At 41.9% G+C, this 12,239-nt stretch overlaps 1 long non-coding RNA gene across 1 annotated transcript in view; it reads left to right on the top strand.

The window, feature by feature from the left end:
• Positions 1-9,597, top strand: part of LOC132514463 (uncharacterized) — a 73,452-nt gene extending 63,855 nt beyond the window's left edge. Inside the window, exon 3 of the long non-coding RNA XR_009538793.1 lies at positions 9,522-9,597. This is a non-coding gene — a long non-coding RNA (uncharacterized LOC132514463). The remainder of the gene's footprint in view (positions 1-9,521) is intronic.
• Positions 9,598-12,239: the final 2,642 nt, after the last annotated feature.

The following is a 12,239-nucleotide window of genomic DNA, read 5'->3' as shown; positions in this document are numbered from 1 at the left end:
TGATACCATCTCTTTAGACCCTGCATTATACCTTCGAAAATATAAACAAGAGGAATCAGCCCCTTTTCCTTTTGTGACATGGCACTCTTCCGCTTAGCTACTACGCATGACCCTTATTCAAACTCAACAGACTTGTAATGAAAATAAAATCTCGTGTTAAGGTTCTTGCCAACTTTTTAATACTTAAGTTTAATTTATGATTCACATTGAAAGTTGGTTTTATAGCCCTGGGCCTGTGCTTAACTAGAAACATCCCCTATGAATTATTTGTGTATGGGTGATGGGTGTGAATTCAGACACACTCACACAAAACACTAGTAGAACTTTTATTTATTTATTTATTACTATTTTTTTTTTTGGTACGCGGGCCTCTCACTGTTGTGGCCTCTCCCGTTGCGGAGCACAGGGTCCGGACGTGCAGGCTCAGCGGCCATGGCTCACGGGCCCAGCCGCTCGGCGGCATGTGGGATCCTCCCGGACCGGGGCATGAACCCGTGTCCCCTGCATCGGCAGGTGGAGTCTCAACCACTGCGCCACCAGGGAAGCCCAAGTAGAACTTTTAAATGTCAACATTTAAGTATTCCAAAGGGAGCAAAGAACAAAGTTAATTTTCTGGAGAGATTTGAAGTCCAAGGTCTAATCTACAGTTGTTTCTGTTTTGCTGTCTGCATTATGTCATTTAAAATAAGAAGAGTTAAGGAAGCAGGGATGGGTGAAATGGAAAAGGATGGGGACAGGTGGTCAGGGAGCAAATAGCAGATTAGGTGTTGGCACGCAGAAGTCGTAGTCAGGCAGCGGAGTCGTGGCCAGGTAAGAGACCCTGCATGCTTCTTCAGATGGGTGAATGTTTCTTGTACATATTTGCATTCCTCACAACACCGTGCCCAAGACTTGCCACAGAGCAGGTGCTTGGCATTTGCTGAATGCTTATATGAATGTCATCCCTCAGCTTCTTATGCGGATGCCACTGGCACCGTTTCAGGGCTTCGAGAGGGCAGACGTATGAACCTGCCCCTGGGGCTCACATTTTGGTCTCTCCTTTGGCTTCTGCTGCTCGCAAGCCACCACGTTGGCAAAGCTTCAGGAACCACGTCCACTTATGTAGAACAGAGTGTGAATGGAGGCCCTAGAATTTGGCCCCTAGCAACTCTCACTGTGCCCTGGGCGCCTTCTGGGAGGATGCCGTGACCGCTATGGGCACAGCCTCCCTCCCGGAGTTAGCAAATTGGATTTGTGTGTTCACACTCCCTCCTATTGTTCACTCACTCACAAATGCTGCTCATCGACAGTTTTGTGCTGCTTTCTCAGGGAAGCCTAGTGGCCAGATCCCTTTAGGAAATTGACCCCCCTCTCCCTGCACAATACCTTTTATCCGCAGCATTCCTAACCCTGTTCTGTAAGTATCATAAACGCCGAGAGTATCTGGGACCCTTAAAGTTGAAGACATTCACTTTATTGAGGTTCTAACGGAAGGCCTTAGAGTTATGGCTCTTGGAGAAAGGGAGGATAAATGTGATATTTGGGGCACACGCTTTTCCAATTATGGGCAACTCAAACCCAGTATTGCGCCTCATCCATCTCAATCCGAAGGCTGTGGGGAGGCTGCTCCTAGACATCTTTGCACACTTAATCTCAAACCCCACTCATGCAGCTTCTAAATTTTTTAAGATTAATCAAATCTAAGTCTTGCAAAGTGGTGCACTCTGATTTATATGAGTTTTGGCAAACAGGCCCAGCGAATAAAAACTTTCTTAGTTGGAAATGACAGCATTAGGGGGACGAGGGCTGGAGAACCATACCAGGGCACCCTGTTTTGATGAGCCGGTGGCAGCTCCTGGAACTCTGTTAAAGGACTCTTAACTTGGTATGGTGCTAAGGTGGGAGCCTCCAGGTAGCACGCGAGGACTGGTGTATCCTCCTACCCCTAGATTTATTTTTGAGCTCTAGTTCCCGTGAAGGAAAACCTTAGAAAATCTTGTCTCAGAGGGATTGGCATTAAGCTGTGCAGGATTCTGTGGTAGGGGCTGGAGGTGAAAGTTGAGAAGCTAGAATCAGCTCTGGCTCAGGAGGTCATCAGAAGGATGCCCAGCTACCCACTGCAGGGGTCAGTGAATTCATACTTGACTCAAGCCATTGCTTTCTGAGAAGGTCCAGTGTAATGAATCAATCTGGCAGCAGTCGGTATAGCATAGTAACCCATAGTTAAGCTTGGTTCTGAGTTCCTGGTTCTGGGTTACTCTTCCATCATAAGCATTTCCCTGCAGTGAATTAACCTTGATCTTGGCCTTAATGTTCGGTAATCTTAACTTGTCCCATAAGAGCACTGAAAGTTGAAGCCTTTTGTCTGGCAGTGCCTTGCTCCCCTGCCATGGAGGGGAAATGAACAGAGTCAGGCTGGCTAACTAAGTGAGCTGGGGCACCAGGAAACATGCCAGCGCACAAGGGAAGTATTTTGTAGGAGACAGAGGGAGAAGCCCTGTCACACAAATTGGGCCTTCTTATGGGAGAAAGGGATAGCTATGGCCTGTCAGGCTCAGCATCGAGTACACCAGATATGGTGCAGATGGGTAGCAACAAGACAGGTTCCAGACCTACCAGGTAAGGGTCTGAGCCCCTGGGAAAACATTGGTCTTTGTCAGACTGGTTTCAAAACTGGGTGGGACTGGGCCGTGCAGCTACCTGGGAAGGAAGAACTCTTCCTTTCTAAGACATATGTCAAAGGAGCAGTACCCTCTGTGAAAACAGAAGAGGGTTTAAAATTAACACCTAGGAAAAAGTTATTTAAAATAAACATCTGGACAATACCTGGTACGTGTTACTCTACATTTTCTTTTAAGGTCTTTTGTAAAACATGACTAGAATCTCTCAACCCATCACAGGCACTAAAATTTTTTTCTAAAGAGAGCGAAATATCAGAGTAAAATCATGCACCTCCTTACAGACAGGCAGCAGGAATTCAGAGCACAGATTAACTTGGTGCACCGGGCAGGTGCTTGGCCTGCCTTTGCAGAGTTCATTGCTCTCTGAGAAATAAGATTAACACACAGGAAAGTACAGGGACCTGTATAAGCCAGATGATGAGTGCCATATGGACTCAGACACATGAGTGATAAATGAGGTTCATGGTCACAGGGAAAGGGCTAAAGGACCCAAGGACAAGTGGGATACAATTGGCAGGGGAAGAATGAGGGTGACAATGGTCAGAGAGGCACAGAGTGCTCTCAGGCACTGGTGAGGTAGAGTGGAGATGGATGGGAAAGAAAGGGGGAGGGCTCAATTTTTAATCTTTCTACAGCAGAGGGAGGGTCAAGTGGAGATGGATGGGAAAGAAAGGGGGAGGGCTCAATTTTTAATCTTTCACTTTATCCAATCCAGAAAGCCCATTGGAGATGTGGAAAGATCTCCAACTACTTCTGAGGCTTCAGATCCACTCAAGGGCAAAGTCAAGGATACCTAATGATTTCCTTTAGTATTCAGGTCTGGTAATGAAATCTAGGTCAGTAAAACAAAGTGACTTTGGCCTAGAATTTGGTTGAGATTGGCGAACATTTTGCATCTTCCCCCTGAAATTGCCCTGTTGTTCTGTCATTAATAACAGCAGCAGCAGCAACAATAATAATAATGAAAAGCAAACTCTTACTCTATGTGGCAGACACTGTTTTAAGCTCTTTCAGTATATTAACTCATTTAATTTTCACGTCAACCTGATGAAGTAGTTACAAGCATTATTCTCCTTTTTTAGGTAAGGAAACTGGAGCAGAGGCAGTTCCTGCTTTAACCACTGCTTTCCCTGCCTCTTATAAATTAGCAGTAGGATGATCACTGTGTAATATAATAGCAGGGCCCAGCTCACACGTACTTTGTTTGGTTTTGCTTTTAATTATTGTCACCACTTGTTCTTAGGTACCTTGCGCCATCTTGGAGAAATTATTTGAAACTAGTGCCTGGTCAGAGCATTGCTTCTTTCCTGGCATAGTGGGGGATTTGGGATGGTGAGCTGCAGAGCTACCAAGCTCCCTGCGCTTTGCATTCCACAATTGGGATTGTGTGCCCAGGTGTTTCTTACCTGGGCACACTCTACAAGGTAAGCCTTCAAAGTACGTATGCCCTTTGACCAGAAGACATGAAATTTAATTATTATACTTCACAATTCTCTTCATGTAATTATTGCATATCTTTATATTATATTAAAGAATTCCCATTTCTTGAATGTTATTGTGTGTTTATTAAGAACAAAGCATGGTGAGTGCTGTCAGGGGTACAGTGATGAATAAGAAAAGGACTCTGACCTCATTTACAGTGCTCTGAGGTAGGCAGAGTGTATGCAAATAATCGTCATGACCAAAATACGGTCTTCCAGGACCAATTCTGTTGTGGTTACACAATTTTTGGAACGTTCAACAAATTCAATTCAATAAACATTTATTGAATATCTACTATGTGCCAGGTGCTGTGATAGATTCTGAGGATGCAAAGGTGAAAAAACTTTTGTTCCTGTCACCATCTATAGTTACTCTAGTTTGAAGCTGTGTGGGCTTCTAGGGAAGCCAGAGGAGGGAAGGAATAATTCTGCCTGGTGTGGGGCTAAGAGGAAGGCTTTCTAGAGGGAGCAGCAGTTGAACTGGACCTTGCAAGTTTTGTGGGACATCACTGGACTAGAAGGGACACTTTTAGGACAGGAAAAGGTGAGCAAACCCGCAGAGGCACAGAAGAGTACAGTGTGCTTGGTTAATACGCTCTACCAGGCTGGAAAGAGAAGCTGGAAACAAGCTGTGAAGGACTTTTAATAGCCATAGTACATTGTTTGGACTTTACCTTGTGCAGTGGTGGGAAGGGGGTGGGGAATCAGGTAATAAATTGGGCGATCAGTTCCTGAAATAGTCAATACTGAACTTAATTAGATTCTGGTGACTGCACTGAAAAGCATAACAGATTTTAGAGTTGAAGGGCCAGGCTTGAATCCCAATGTGTTGATTATAAGCCATGTGGCCTTGACCAGCTTATTTAACCTCAGCTGTAAGAGGAGGCTAATAAGTATATCAGCCTTACAAGGTCATTATGAGAACAGAAGGAGACATTAGATAAAAATGGTTTCTATACTGTTAAGCACTGTGTAAATGTTAATTAATAATATTGTTATTTGGTGCCAGAAAAAAGGGAGATGCTGGGAAAGTGTCTGTTTGTTTAATATCGTCTCTCTGTGTTGTAGAGAATTCTTGGATTTTCAGCAGTGTAAATGCTAATGGTTTGCTTTCCACGTGCCATGAAAACTGTTTTTAGATGTGATGCTTCTAAACTTGGTGTACAGCCTCGCACAAACGAGGGCAATAGGAAACTAGCATTTTCTGAGTACGGTCCTGTGCCAAACACTTGGCAAACATCGTCTCGTTTAATCTTCACTGTCACCCTTTGAGGTAGTTATTATCCCCATTCTACAGATTAGGAAATCAACATTGAGAGTTAACTTGTCCAGATGAATTAGGAAGTGGCAGACCGTGGACTTGAAAGTCTTATCTATGCTGTCATGCTTGTTGCGCCTCTCTGTGCTGTCCCACAGAGAGCAAGGTGGGCGAAGGGCTGTCTTAGCCCCCAGTGGCCTTCCAATTTCCAGCTCCAATTCACCTGAGATCTTGATATCCTTACAACTATCTCCTTCTTTATTTAAACTAGCTGGTCCTGCAATCAAATAGCCTAGATCAAACAAGCACACAGTAAATTCTTGGAGAATGACTGGCCAATTGGTGTATCTTTTATCACTTCTCTAGATGTTTTCACCCTGAGCACCACCTACTACACTATTGATTTCACTGTATTCTTTGGTCTGCCATTTGGTTCTGGGGCCATTGTTCTGGAAGAGTGAATAAACAATGCTTTAGAAATTACTCACCAAAGAGATGAAAAGATACTGGAACAGAGGTATTGATAAAACATTCATGGGAGGGAGGCTATTTTAGATGGTCTGTATACTTGTGAATGAATTATATAATGTCTCTAAAATCTGTATGATGATTTATTTCAATGTATTGTAAAATTTAATTCTGTTATAGGTTAGGATTTTGGGTTCCACTTTTAATAATAACAAAAAGCCTTTTATATAAAGTAGAAAGGGCACACACTGAAAAGCAAAGAACAGTCTTTCTTGTTGACTAGCAGTGACATATTTCCTTAGAGGAAAAATCCTGCAGCAGACTTTGAGTGTCAGGAAGAAGAATAATTTATGACCTTAATACTGTAGCTGAAAAGAACAGTTAACCATTCCTTTTTGAAGCAGAGTATGGAAAGAGGGAAAGGCTTAAGTTTGAGGTTAACTCATCTTTGTTTTTAACTCATTTTTTTAAAATCTTGCTCCAAATTTTATTAGCCTTTTAAAATGTGAACTTATGCTAATATAAGTAAATCTGTAGTTTTGCTGCTTAATGAAAGTTCTATTTTGTGAAGGGAAAGCCTGTCATTATGAAAGTGGGCTAAGGGGATCCAGAGGGTTTGAATATTGAGGCTGCAAACCAGGCAGCTGCATTCATAGTCGGTACCTGGGCTGAAAAGGAGCGTCACCTTTGGAATGTTGACCAAATAAAATAATGGCAGACATCGCAGTACCAAAATGGAAAATCCAACACACTGACTTTATTTCTAGTGTGAATTTTGAGTCAGTGGAACCCTTGCCAGTGGTGGAGAAACGGAAAGAGCGTTGAACCTGGAGGCAGAGGACTGGGTTGCCTGTGTTGCTGCCACTTGTTTGCTGCGTGGGCTTGTGCAAACCAGTTAACTTCTCTGAGCTCAGTTTTTTCATTGATAAAATAGTGATGATAGGAGAAAGGTCCTTGGAAAGTCTTCATTTTCTAGGAGCGTGAGGCTGAATCTTCTAGAGAGGATATGGACAGGATTAATAAAACCCCATGTTTGACCACGACTAGCATAGTGCCTGGAGCAAGGTGAGCACTCCAACACTGCTTGCTACCTTCCTCATTCCTTCACCCGGTGCTGAGCACTAAGACCACAGCAGGTCCCTGCTAACCGAGAATAACGTGTTCAACAGCATCCGCTGCTCTGCCTTAGCCCCGCCACCGCTTTTCTGTTGGTGGGTAGCAGAAGGTATGATGCTACCTGAGCATGTATAATCCATGTCTCCTGGGACTTAAGCACTTGGGAAGCAACTGATTCTTCTCCATATTTGGGTTTCAAAATAAAACTTCTAAACTAGATAGAGGTCTAATTTAAAACTGGAATGATCAAGTGGTTCAAATGATCAGTGTCTGCTACTTACCGTAGCCAAGACATGGAAACAACCTAAATACCCATCGACAGACAATTGGCTTAAGAAGATGTGTGTGTGTGTGTGTGTGTGTGTGTGTGTGTGTGTGTGTGTGGAATATTACTCATTTGTAAAAAAGAATGAAATATTGCCATTTGCAGCAACATGGATGGACCTAGAGAATATTATACTTAGTGAAGTGTCAGAGAGAAAGATAAATATTGCAATACTATATGATATCACTTATATGTAGAATCTAAAAATAGTACAAATGAATTTCTATACAAGACAGAAGCAGACTCACAGACATAGAAAATAAACTTATGGTTACCAAAGGGGAGAGGAAGGGAGGGAGAGAGGGAGGGACAAATTGGGAGTATGGGATTAATAGATACAAACTACTATACATAAAATAGATAAGCAACAAGGATTTACTATATATAGCACACGGAATTATATTCAATATCTTGTGATAACCTATAATGGAATATAATATGAAAAAAATAAATGAGTCACTTTGCTGTATGTCTAAAATTAACAATCTTTTAAATCAACTATACTTCAATAAGAAAAAAATTGATCAGTGTTTGAGAAAGAAAAGTCAGATTCCACAGAAATACTTAGAAAAGGAGGCACTAGCTAGGATGAGCTCTGGGCTGGAGGGTGTCAGCCTGCAGGTGGGGTGTGGAGGTGGGGGCCAGAAGAAGAGAAGGCTGCCTCAACATTCCTTCATCAACTGCAAATTGCTCTGCCAGGGAGGATTCCCCACTTGGGATCAATAAGCTGTTCTCAGCTGATACTCTTTAAAGCCTAGAAAAGTGTGGAAGCAATCATACCGTGGGGGAGTTTCCACGTGGCCCCAGGCGTGCTGAGGTAGAAGAATGAAAGCTGCCCTAGAGAGCTTAAGAGAGAGGAAGGGAAACAGCTGTGAGCATCTCTGGACAGAAGAAACCCGTGACAGACGCACACACGGTGAGAAAGAGAAAAGGAGCAGGGAGACAGGGCAGCAGGAAACAGCACATTTCCATTCATTTCATCTTAAAAACATAATGGTCTTTTAAAAAAAAAATTCAGGAACTGGTTCATCCTGTATGAAAATTTGTCTTTAGCAAGTGAGTAAACAAGTCAGGTTTTAACTTAAAAAATATAATTCTCTCCTGTTCACTGTCTCATCAATGTAGGCTTGATAGTACATAGTAAACCTACAGAGTTTAATACTATAGTGGATAGTAGAGTTTAACACTGCATGTGTTGAATTTAACTTGTGACTAGTTTAGGATTGGATGAAACTGGACAGATCCAAAGATGGAAATATGGTCTTTATTGCTTCTTCTTTCACGTGGGCTGGAAAACTGTTGGTCTGTAAAGTAACCAAGATGATAGGAACATATGTTGGGAAACTAAATTAAAAGAAATATGGAAAAGGGGGAGGTAGCTACCACCTATTATGCTGTGCATCTCAATCTTTCTGAGTCTTTGTTTCCTCATCTGATAAATTAGGATAATAATGCCCGTGGGCTTGTGTAAATAAGATTATACAGCTCATATAAGAGGGCTTGACCTATAGGAGTAGATAGTGGATGCATCAATGTTGGTTCACTTTCTCTGGCAGAGCACCACGTTCTCTGGTGAAACATTTGTTGACTGCCATGCAGAAATGCGTTTCATGTCACCTAAGGCAAATGGGGTGTTGGTGATTGAGTTTAAGTTTTCTTTTCCTCAACCTCGAGGGACAAGAGTTAAGTTAGGAGGGTAGATATTTCGTGTTTCTTGCTATGTCAGAGAGTTTGCTGGGGGCGGGGGGGGGGGGCGGTTGGGGAGCGGGGAGGGTGATGGCTTTTCTGGTGCCTCTGTTAATCATACACTAAGTGGTTGCCAGGCAGCTGAAACAGCTACATTTTCTGGCATGGTTTACTTACTGCTGGCCTATAGAGAGGTAGCCTTAGAGAGGTTCCCAGAAGAAACTCAACAGTAAGTGTCCACTCGTCTTAGATACCCTGCTAAGCACTTTCAAATGCAATACCCCATTTGCTTCTCAGACTTACCCTAGGAAGTAACATCCCCACTTTAAGGAAGGGAGATCACAGCTGAGAGAGGTTGATTTGCCTGAAGACTTATTGCAATCAGCACCCGTACCCTGAGGCTAGAGCTAAATATTGAGCCTGAGTTCCTTGTGAGCTGGTAGAAGGGGAAGGAGAGAGGAAAAAGGACCAAGTCTGTCAGTATTGATTTAAACTCCTCATTGCTTCTGTTGTGCACATCTCTGCAGTGTTCTCAGGCAACCTCTGGAGGAATCCAGCACACACGGAATATCTCCAGCCACCCCACAGCACATCCCCAGAGCTTCAGCTCAAGAGGTAAGCCGCAGCCCACTCTGCATGCCACTGCAGAGGGCTACTTACAAAAGGGACTGTTTCAGAGTTAACTTCATTTCATTGATGAGTTTCATTTCATTGTCAAACAGACTTGCCTAGGTTGTCCACGAACACTCCTTCATTTAGGAGCCAAGTTGTGGGGTGATTTATAGGGATGTTGTTACTTAACATTATTGCTATTCTTACAGTGATGAAAGAAACCACCACTTCTTAAACATTTGCTGGCTGTGGACCAGCATTTCACATATATCCTCTCTTTTAATTCTGACAACTCAATGAAGTAAATATTATCATTCTCATTTTATAGACAAAAAAATTCAAGGAGGTTAAGAGGCTGCACAATGCCCTCTTTTTTTTTTTTTTTTTTTTTGCGGTACGCGGGCCTCTCACTGTTGTGGCCTCTCCCGTTGCGGAGCACAGGCTCCGGACGCGCAGGCTCAGCGGCCATGGCTCACGGGCCCAGCCGCTCCGCGGCATGTGGGATCTTCCCGGACCGGGGCACGAACCCGTGTCCCCGCATCGGCAGGCGGACTGTCAACCACTGCGCCACCAGGGAAGCCCTATGCCCTCTTTTTAATACTCAAGAATGTGGTCTTTCCACCTCACCATAGTCTCTCAAATAATTATTCTCTACATTGAAATGAGGCGTGAAGACTGGGCTCTGGGATTTCAAGACTGCTGCACTCCTAAATGAATTTCGTCCTCTATAAAGTTAACTTCCATCCCCTAAACCTTTACACTGAGATAAATTAATGGATCAAAGATAGGAAAGATGATCTCTGTCCCTTTCAAGGCATCTCTCACGTTTATGATTCTGAAGCCAGGGTACTCCCGCTGGACTTAGCTTTGAATTGTTCCTCACACTCCACCGTGGATGCTCACAAGATTGTTGACTCTTTCTTCCTAATGTTTCCTGTATTCATTCCTTGTCGTCTAATGGCACTGTCACCACTCTCCTGTATTATTTCAATAACTTCCTAACTTCTCCTTGCCTCCAGGCTTTTCCCATTCTAACTCTTGCTCCTAGATCAGTCTTCCCAGAGTCATTTTGTAAGTGTCAGTTCCCATTCAGAAACATTCCATTGGTATGATGCCTCCATTTAGGCTGATGTTGGAGAAGAACAGTTAATGACATGATATGGAAAAAATGATCACAGTATGTTATTAAATGAAAAAAAAAGTTACAACATACACCCAGTGTTACTATGGGTGATCTATGTGTGGTGGAATCATGGATGACTTTATTTTCTTTTTGCTTATTCAGAGCTTTTAAATTTTTGGCAATAACCATTATTCTTATAAGATAAAAAACTAGAAGTTACAGTAAAAAATAATGAAAAGGTATTCAGGATAGTGTAAAAGAGAACAATAATGAGATTCTATTCCATTTTTTTAAATTGAATATATTTGACATAACATTGTGTAAATTTAAAATAGGTTACTTTGATACATTTATATATTGTAGTATGATTGCCTTTGTAGCTATATTTATCATTACATAATTATAGTACAATATTGTTGTCTATATTCATTATACTTGCATTTGATCACTATGGCTTATTTGCTACTCATTGTAAGTTTGTACCCTTAAACAACATCAATCTTATCTCCCAAGATTCCATTTTTTTTTACCATTCAATTAGCAAAAAAAGTAAAAGAGTTACAATAGCCTGTGTTTCCAGGGGTGTGAGAAAGGGCATGCTCATGCACTGTAGGTGGGGAAGTAAACTGATACAATTTTTGTGGACGATAATGTGCAGAATTCATTAAAGTGAAAAATTTGCATATGCTTTTACCCAACAACTCTAATTTTGGGAATCAATCGTATAGAAAGACAGTTCTCAAAGTTTGAGCTAGGCCAACAACAGTAGCATCACCTGAGCAATTTTCAGGTGCAACCCCTAAGCTACTAAATCAGAAACTATGGGAGTGGCATCCAGGATCTGTGGTTCAACAAATCACCTGGAGAGGTGATTCTGATGCATGTTGGGATTTTAGAGCCACTACAAGAAATACCCTTCCTAAGGAGGTACCTTTGTGTGAACAGAGGCACAAGGGTTACTGTACAATGATATACATTACTACCTTATTTGTAATGTTGTAAAATTAAAAACAACCTATGGGGACTTCCCTGGTGGTCCAGTGGTTAAGACTTCACCTTCAAATGCAGGGGGTGCAGGTTTGATCTCTGGTCGGGGAGCTAAGATCCCATATGCCTCGCAGCCAAAAAACCAAAACATAGAACAGAAACAATATTGTAACAAATTCAATAAAGACTTTAAAAATGGTCCACATCAAAAAAATCTTTAAAAAGCAAACAAAAAAACCCCTATGTATTCAGTAGGGAAATTGCTAAATAGGTTTTATTAATTTATCCTGTGAAATACCTATGCATTGGTTAAGGAGAAAATGTATTAGCATGGAAAGATCATTAGTACATATGGCTTAATTTTTTAAAAAAGTATTGGGTTGGACAAAAAGCTCATTCGGGTTTTTCCATAAGATCTTACAGAAAAACCTGAATGAATTTTTTAGCCAACCCAATAATTTGCAGAAATAAATATCTATCATATTATTAACCACAGTTTATATTGTTTAAAAACAATAAATTC

This window comes from Lagenorhynchus albirostris, chromosome 2 (genome assembly GCF_949774975.1).
Source record: "Lagenorhynchus albirostris chromosome 2, mLagAlb1.1, whole genome shotgun sequence".
Classification (NCBI taxonomy): domain Eukaryota; kingdom Metazoa; phylum Chordata; class Mammalia; order Artiodactyla; family Delphinidae; genus Lagenorhynchus; species Lagenorhynchus albirostris.
The sequence above is the reverse complement of the archived record's forward strand: the minus strand, read 5'-3'. Positions and strand labels throughout refer to the sequence as shown.